The 7,686-nt window shown below is 45.1% G+C and overlaps 1 protein-coding gene and 1 non-coding gene across 2 annotated transcripts in view; both read right to left on the bottom strand.

Moving 5' to 3' along the window:
• The window catches only part of SAR1B (secretion associated Ras related GTPase 1B), a 29,466-nt gene extending 23,250 nt beyond the window's left edge, over positions 1 to 6,216 (bottom strand). The window contains exon 1 of the mRNA XM_017532368.2: positions 5,944 to 6,216. The gene's annotated coding sequence lies outside the window, so the exon portion shown is untranslated. The remainder of the gene's footprint in view (positions 1 to 5,943) is intronic.
• Positions 6,217 to 7,472: 1,256 nt separating this feature from the next.
• On the bottom strand, positions 7,473 to 7,580 carry LOC119471859. The gene has a single exon (XR_005200951.1). It is a non-coding gene; the product is annotated as a U6 spliceosomal RNA (small nuclear RNA).
• Between the last annotated feature and the right edge of the window lie 106 nt (positions 7,581 to 7,686).

Here is a 7,686-nt window from a genome sequence, read left to right as displayed (position 1 = left end):
GGCTCACTACAACCTTCACCTCCCAGGTTCAAGGGATTCTCCTGCCTCAGCCTCCCGAGCAGCTAGAATCACAGGTGTGCACCACCACACCTGGCTAATTTTGTATTTTCAGTAGAGACCGGGTTTCACTATATTGGCAAGGCTGGTCTCGAACCCCTGACCTCAAGTGATCTGCCTCTCATGGCCTCTAAAAGTACTGGGATTACAGGTGTGAGCCACTATGGCAGGCCTGGAAGTGAGATTTTCTTCTCAAAGAAGGGTGAGGCTTGAGTATGATGATAAACTGAAGAAAAGGAGCTCGTGGAACAGAAGAAGTTAAAAAGATAAAAGAAAGAGAAGGAAACAATTAACCAAAAGAGACAAAGTCCCAGGAGGAGCTTGGACTGAGAGCACATCTTTCTGTCTAAGGTTAAAAGGAAGAATGGCCAAAAAATTTCCAAAGTGAAGAGGTATAGAGAATTTTTGAGGAGCAGAGCAAGCATTACAATAGCTACTGTGGGGAATGAATCAAGTTAAAAGAGTGCAGAAAAAAGCCAAGGACTCAGGTGGAACTGAAACTCAAACACAGTGCTAATCTGTGCTGATTTCCAGCCTCCCACCACCCACCAGCAATGCTCAACATGGAGTGACCAGAGATTAGGAACATCAAGGATAGAAACAAAAAAGGACAAGGGGAACAGGATTTTAAGAGTACAAGTGAGAGGGACTGCAGGGATCTGATAAGAAGTTCAAGTTGAGTGGACAAAGGTAGTAAGAAGTATATAGAAAGGTAGTATATAGAGATGGAGCGGTCATCAAAGGCAAGCTTCTCACAGAACAGAGCCGGGGAAATAGGGTAGAAAAAGTCTGTAAGCCAAAAACAGAAAAGGATAAGAGAGGTAAAAGGTGGGCCAGAATTGTACCAGCAAAGTGGAAGAGAATATAGGAGGTACAAGAATTCAAGAGAAGTTCAGAGTTGGGTGATGGCAAATTCCAAGGCCTGGCTCTGGCACGGACAGATTAAAATAATGGAGGTGAAAGGTACCGGAAGCCAGGCTAGAGGGTACATTGTCCACGTTGACAGGCAGTGTAATCATCTGGAAGTTTGGAGGGCACTGATATAGAAAGCAAGACTGTGAATCAAGTGGCAAAGTCCTCACTGAAGATGACTGCTGGGAGGTGAGAGCTAAGTAATGGTGAAAAGCCTTGAAAGAAAAAGGACTTTTTGCATAAGGATGGTACCAACTTGCTGTTGTAAAATTTGTCCCAAGAGAGATAATCTAATAAGACACAGAGAAACTCTGCTTTGGAAGATAATAATATACATATTTGTTTAAAATTGTGGTTTCAGTCAGGCACAGTGGCTCACACCTGTAATCCCAGAATTTTGGGAGGCTGAGGCAGGCGGATCACCTGAGGTCAGGAGTTCAAGACCAGCCTGGCCAACATGGCAAAACCCCATCTCTACTAAAAATACAAAAATAAAGGCCGGGCATGGTAGGGCATGCCTGTAATCTCAGCTACCCAGGAAGCTGAGGCAGGAGAATTGCTTGAACCCGGGAGGCAGAAGTTGCAGTGAGCCAAGATCATGCCACTGCACTGCAGCCTGGGTGACAGAGCAAGACTCTCTGTCTCACAATAAATAAATGAAATAAAAATTGTGGTTTCTAGGAACCTTAAAACAAGCTAGGAGTAATCAGAAACAGAATTAACTATATATTTTTTATTGTTGTTAAGTAGAGGTAAAAATGCCCAACTAAGAATAAAAGTTACTTAGCTACAAAAAGATGGACACCTGAGCCGAGAAAACAGGTTACACAACACCATGAACACACTATTAAGACATGTGAAGAGCAAAGGTCAAGAACAAGGAAACATACACCCGTCAGCAGATTTATTTATTGCACCAATACCAAACAGGAAAAGTCCCTATGCAAATTAAAAAAGTGATCTACTCAAGTAACATGAAAATCAGTGTAAAGGATGTAATGGAACAGAATCTCAGATTACAAGTAACTGCTTAAAGTCTTATTCAATTAAACTTATATGGATGGCTCATTTATATGAAGTATCCTGGATAGATAAATGCATAGAGTAAGTATATAGTGGTTGTCAGACTGAGGAAAGGAAAAATGGGGAGTGATTGCTAAGAGGTACTGGATTTTTTGGGATGATCACATGTTCTGGAATTAGATAATGGTGATGTTTATACAACATTGTGACTCTACTAAAAACACTTAATTGTACAATTTTAAAATGTCAATTTTATGGTATATCAACTGTATCTCAAAAAAGCTATTATGGAAAAATTTTTAAAGCAAAATTTAAAAAGCTTGTATGGCATTTAATATCCAAAACTCATATACATTAGTAATTACACAGAACCATTTGGTTTTTATTTTTTCTGACACAGGGTCTCACTCTTACCCAGGCTAGAGTGCAAGAGCATGATCTCTGCCACTGCAGCCTCAATCTCTGGGATTCAAGCAATCCTCCCATCTCAGCCTCTTGAGTAACTGGGACTACCAGCACAGGCTACTATGTCCAGCTCATTTACCTTTTTTTTTTTTTTTCTTTTTCTGAGATAGAGTTTCCCTCTCTTTACTGCCCAGACTGGAGTCCGTGGCGTGATCTTGGCTCACTGCAACCTCCACATCCTGGGTTCAAGCGATTCTGCTGCCTCAGTCTCCTAAGTAGCTGGAACTACAGGTGCCTACCACCATGCCTGGCTAAATTTTGTATTGTTAGTAGATACGGGGTTTCACCATATTGGCCAGGCTGGTGTTGAACACCTGACCTTGAGATCCAGCCACCTCAGCCTCCCAAAGTGCTGGGATGACAGGCATGAGCCACGAGAATCGCTTGAACCAAGGAGGCGGTGGTTGAGGTGAACCGAGATCACGCCACTGCACTCCAGCCTGGGTAACAAAGAGAGCAAAACTCCATCTCAAAAAATAATAAAAAAATTTTTGACTAGCCTCGGCAACACGGAAAAGCCCCATTTCTACAAAAAATACAAAAATTAGCCAGACGTGGTAGCATGCACTTGGTGACAGTGAGACCCTATGTCAAAAAAATAATAAAATAAAAATTAAAAATACAGCCAGGTGCGGAGGCTCACGCCTGTAATCCCAGCACTTTGGGAGGCTGAGGCGGGTGGATCACCTGAGGTCAGGAGTTCGAGACCAGCCTGGCCAACATGGTGAAACCCCATCTTTAAAAAAAATAAAACAATACACATTAGTTCTCAGTGGTCCTTAAAAAAAATACACATAAAATGACAAAATACAAATACCCAAAAAATACTCTTGGGAGAAAATGAGAGACATGATAGTCTAAAGCAGCAAATATGACATCAGAGTATAACTGTAGAATCAATGCATTAATAACTTTGAGAAAAAAATTTTTTTTTTTGAGACAGAGTCTTACTCTATTGCCCAGGATTGATCACAGTGGTGTAATCTTGGCTCACTGCAACCTCCACCTCCCAAGTTCAAGCAATTCTCTGCCTCAGCCTCCTAAGTAGCTGGGATTACAGGCCCCGCCACCACGCCAGGCTAATTTTTTTGTATTTTTAGTAGAAACAGGGTTTCACCACCTTGGCCAGGTTGGTCTTGAACTCCTGACCTCATGATCCACCTGCCTCGGCCTCCCAAAGTGCTGGGATTACAGAGCCACCATGCCTGGCTACAAAAAATTTTAAAAATTACCTGGGTATGGTAGCACGAAACTGCAGTCCCAGCTACTCAGGAGGCTGAGGCTAGAGGACTGCTTGAGCCCAAGAATTCAAGGCAGTGAGCTATAATAACACCACTGCATTCCACCAGCCTGGGCAACAAAGTGAGAGACCTGTCTTTTTTTATTTATTTATTTACTTATTTATTTTTTAAAAGATAGGGTTTCAGCATGTTGGTCAGGCTGGTCTTGAACTCCCGACCTCAGGTGATCCGCCCGCCTTGGCCTCCAAAGTGCTTGGATTACAGGCGTGAGCCACTATGCCCAGCCGAGCCCTGTCTTTTTTTTTAAGAAAAAAAAAAAGAAAAAGAAGGATAAGCCAGGCATGATGGCTCATGAATCACTTGAATCCGAGGCAGAGGTTACGGTGAGCCAAGATGGTTTCACTGTACTACAGTCTGGGCGATAGAGTGAAGAGAGACTCCGTCTCAAAAAAAAAGAAAAGAAAAAAAAAGAAACACTATGGCATTTTAGCATTCAAACTTGTAAGCTTCAAATGATATGGAAATGATTTTCATTTCTTTTTCTCTTTCTTTCTTTTTTCTTTCTTTTTAGTGACAGTGTGTTTTTCTGTCACCCAGCCTGGAGTGCTGTGGCATGATCACAGGTCACTGCAGTCTTGACCTGACCTCAAGCAATCCTCCCACCTTAGTGGCAGGTAGTTGGGACTATCAGCCTACCGGCCAGGGCCCTGCACCCAACTAGTTTTTTTTTTTTTTTTTTCTAAATGTAGAGACTGAGTCTTGCTATATTGCACAGACTGATTTTCATTTCTGTTAGACTCATCTTTTGTCTTAATTATTATTTGAATTTCTATTCCAGCACAATAATGTAAGGCAAAGGAAGGTTAAAATGTACCTCATTTAAACTGCTAATCTTTATACTTACTGACAATGCATCTCTGACATTTCTAAAATGAAGACACCTTCCTTTTCTACAAACTCAGAAAATGCCAATGAACAATCTTAAAATTTTTAAAGTTCAAAACATTTTGGTGACAGTCACAAGTCTACTGAAAGGTACAATAGTAGATATTCATGTTGCTTTGCTATACTGGCATCACTAATTATTTGTCATCTGTAAAATGACAGCTAGTGCCTTACACATAGTAGATAGTCAATAAATGCTCTTTTTCTTTCCTTTTTTCATTGTTTCAATGCGACTTACTATTCACTGATATTTTACAGACTGCATCAAAGATACTTGGTAATATAGAGGCTCATATAAGAACACACAAATACTAAACCTAAACAATACTAGGTTTAATTTTTCAAGTTAAAAGGACCTCTTCACTTCATATTGTCCAATGTACCAAACACCTTAAACTCCTGATGAATCTGGTTCTTTCACCTAACAAGTTTTAGCTGTTTTAAAACAAATTTTTATCTTCTTGGAAAAGCTTCAACACCTTAAAAATCAGTACAGTGGCTGGGCGAGGTGGCTCACGCCTTTAATCCCAAGCCCTTTGGGAGGCCGATGCGGGAGGATCACCTGATGTCAGGAGTTCGAGATCAGACTGGCTAACATGCCGAAATCTCATCTCTACTAAAAATACGAAAATTAGCCAGGCGTGGGGGCATGCGCCTATAATCTCTCAGGAGGCTGAGACAGGAGAATCTCTTGAACCCAGGAGGCAGAGACTGCAGTGAGCCGAGATTGCACCACTACACTCCAGCCTGGGCTACAAGAGCGAAACTCCGTCTCAAAACAACAACAACAAAAATATAAAAAATAAAAATCAGTACACTTTTCTCAACAGTGTATCTTTTTTCCTACTTAAATGGGACTTTGGGCTGCAAAAAAACGTTAACCAGTACTAGCAAGGAAGCTCAGTTTGTCTCTACACTAACTGGGAGAGCTGAAAACACCAGGCCGCGTCATAGCCTCTTCGGCTGTCAATGAGACCCGCCACCTTCACCTTACCAGGTAAGAAAACTGAGGCCCAGGGGAAGGAAGGGGCTTGCCTGCAGCCATCTCGTTCTTTCCTGAAATGACCAAGCGTCTGACAGCAGCAGTGCTCTGCTCCGAGGGCTATCAGACTGCCCCGCGGAGCATGGAAGAGACCTGTCCTCCCTCGCGCCTCCTAATCCCGGGGTGAAAAACAAGGTGCCCCTTCACGCAATGCCACAGGCAGGGGCCCTGAGCAGGTCTTTGCCCTAAAAGTGCGCCTTCTAGGGTATCCACAACTGCTGCCAGCCGGTCCCCCCAGAAGGAGGGGCTGTCACTTACCAGCAACTGGAGAGAACGCAATCCCCTGCTTGGTGTTGGCCGTACACCCGGAGACCTAACTGCAAAGCACGATGGCTGCCTTGGCCCCAGTTCTCATCAGCCCCTTCCGGGCCGGCGGGTGCCTCACTAGCTACAGTCCGCAGGACCGCTTCGCCGCGCGCTCTCAGTTCCGCCTCCCGGCGGTCCCGTTGCCAATTCCTCAGCTGAGCCAGTTTGCTCTCAACCACCGCCCCGCTCCGCGACACCACCGGGGTCTCGGAGCCTCCTGGTTTCCCCACACCCGGCCGCCCGAAGGGATTTGAGGGCCCTGCGTCCCTAGAAAGGAACACACCGTCCCTACCTAGGGAAAATTACTTTTGGCATTTTTTGGGGGTTTGGGGGAAGGAGTCTTACTCTGTCACCCAGACTGGAGTGCAGTGGGGCGATCTCGGCTCACTGCAACCTCTGCCTCCTGGGTTCAAGTTATTCTCCTGCCTCAGCCTCCTGAGTAGCTGGGATTACAGGCGCGCACCACCACACCTGGCTAATTTTTGTATTTTTAGTGGGGACATGGTTTCACCATCGTGGCCACCAGGTGTGTCTTGAACTCCTGACCTCGTGATCCACCCGCCTCGGCCTCCCAAGTGCTGGGATTATAGGCATGAGCCACCGCGCCTGACGCTTTTTTTTTTTTTTTAGACAGAGTATCGCTCTGTCACCAGGCTGCAGTGCAGTGGAGCGATCTCGGTTTGCTGCAACCTCCGACTCCCTGGTTCAAGCAATTCTCCTGCCTCAGACTCCGGAGTAGCTGTGATTACAGGCACGCTTTTTTGAGGCAGAGTCTCGCTCTGTCGCCCATACTGGAGTACAATGGATCAATCTCAGCTCACTACAATCTCCGCCTCCTGGGTTCAAGCGATTCTCCTGCCTCAGCCTCCCGAGTAGCTGGGACTACAGGCACCTGCCACACCCAGCTAATTTTTTTTTTTTGCATTTTTAGTAGAGACAGGGTTTCACCATGTTGGCCACGCTGGTCTCGAACTCCTAACCTTGTGATTTACCCACCTCAGCCTCCCAAAGTGCTGGGATTACAGGTGTGAGCCACCGCATCCGGCATTCATTCATTCATTGAGAAGTCTCACTCGGTGGCCCAGGCTGGCATTCATTCATTCATTCATTCATTCATTCATTTATGGATTCAGAGTCTCGCTCCAGGCTGGCATTTATTTATCTATTTATTTAATTTATGGAGACAGAGTCTCCCTCTGTGGCCCAGACTGGAGTGCAGTGGTGCCAGCTAGGCTCACTGCAACCTCCGCCTCCCGGGTTCAAGCAATTCTCCTGCCTCAGCCTTTGGAATAGCTGGGACTACAGGCGCACGCTGCCACGCTAATTTGTTTGTATTTTAGTAGAGACGGAGTTTCACCGTGTTGCCCAGGCTGGTCTCGAACTCCTGAGCTCAGGCAATCCGCCCTCCTCGGCTTCCCAAGTGCTAAGATTGCGGTGTGAGCCACCTTGCCGGCCGAAGTAAACCTTTTTTGTATGTTTGTTTTACTATGGAACCGTTCACGAATTTGCACATCATCCTTGTGCAGGAGCCAGGCTAATCTTCTTTGTATCGTTTCAATTTTAGTGTATTGGCCGGGCGCGGTGGCTCAAGCCTGTAATCCTAGCACTTTGGGAGGCCGAGGCGGGTGGATCACGAGGTCAAGAGATCGAGACCATCCTGGTCAACATGGTGAAACCCCGTCTCTACTAAAAATA

Source organism: Cebus imitator, unplaced genomic scaffold (genome assembly GCF_001604975.1).
Source record: "Cebus imitator isolate Cc_AM_T3 unplaced genomic scaffold, Cebus_imitator-1.0 Scaffold76, whole genome shotgun sequence".
NCBI classification, from domain to species: Eukaryota; Metazoa; Chordata; class Mammalia; order Primates; family Cebidae; genus Cebus; species Cebus imitator.
Note: the sequence above shows the minus strand (reverse complement) of the source record. Positions and strands in the feature narration are given on the sequence as shown.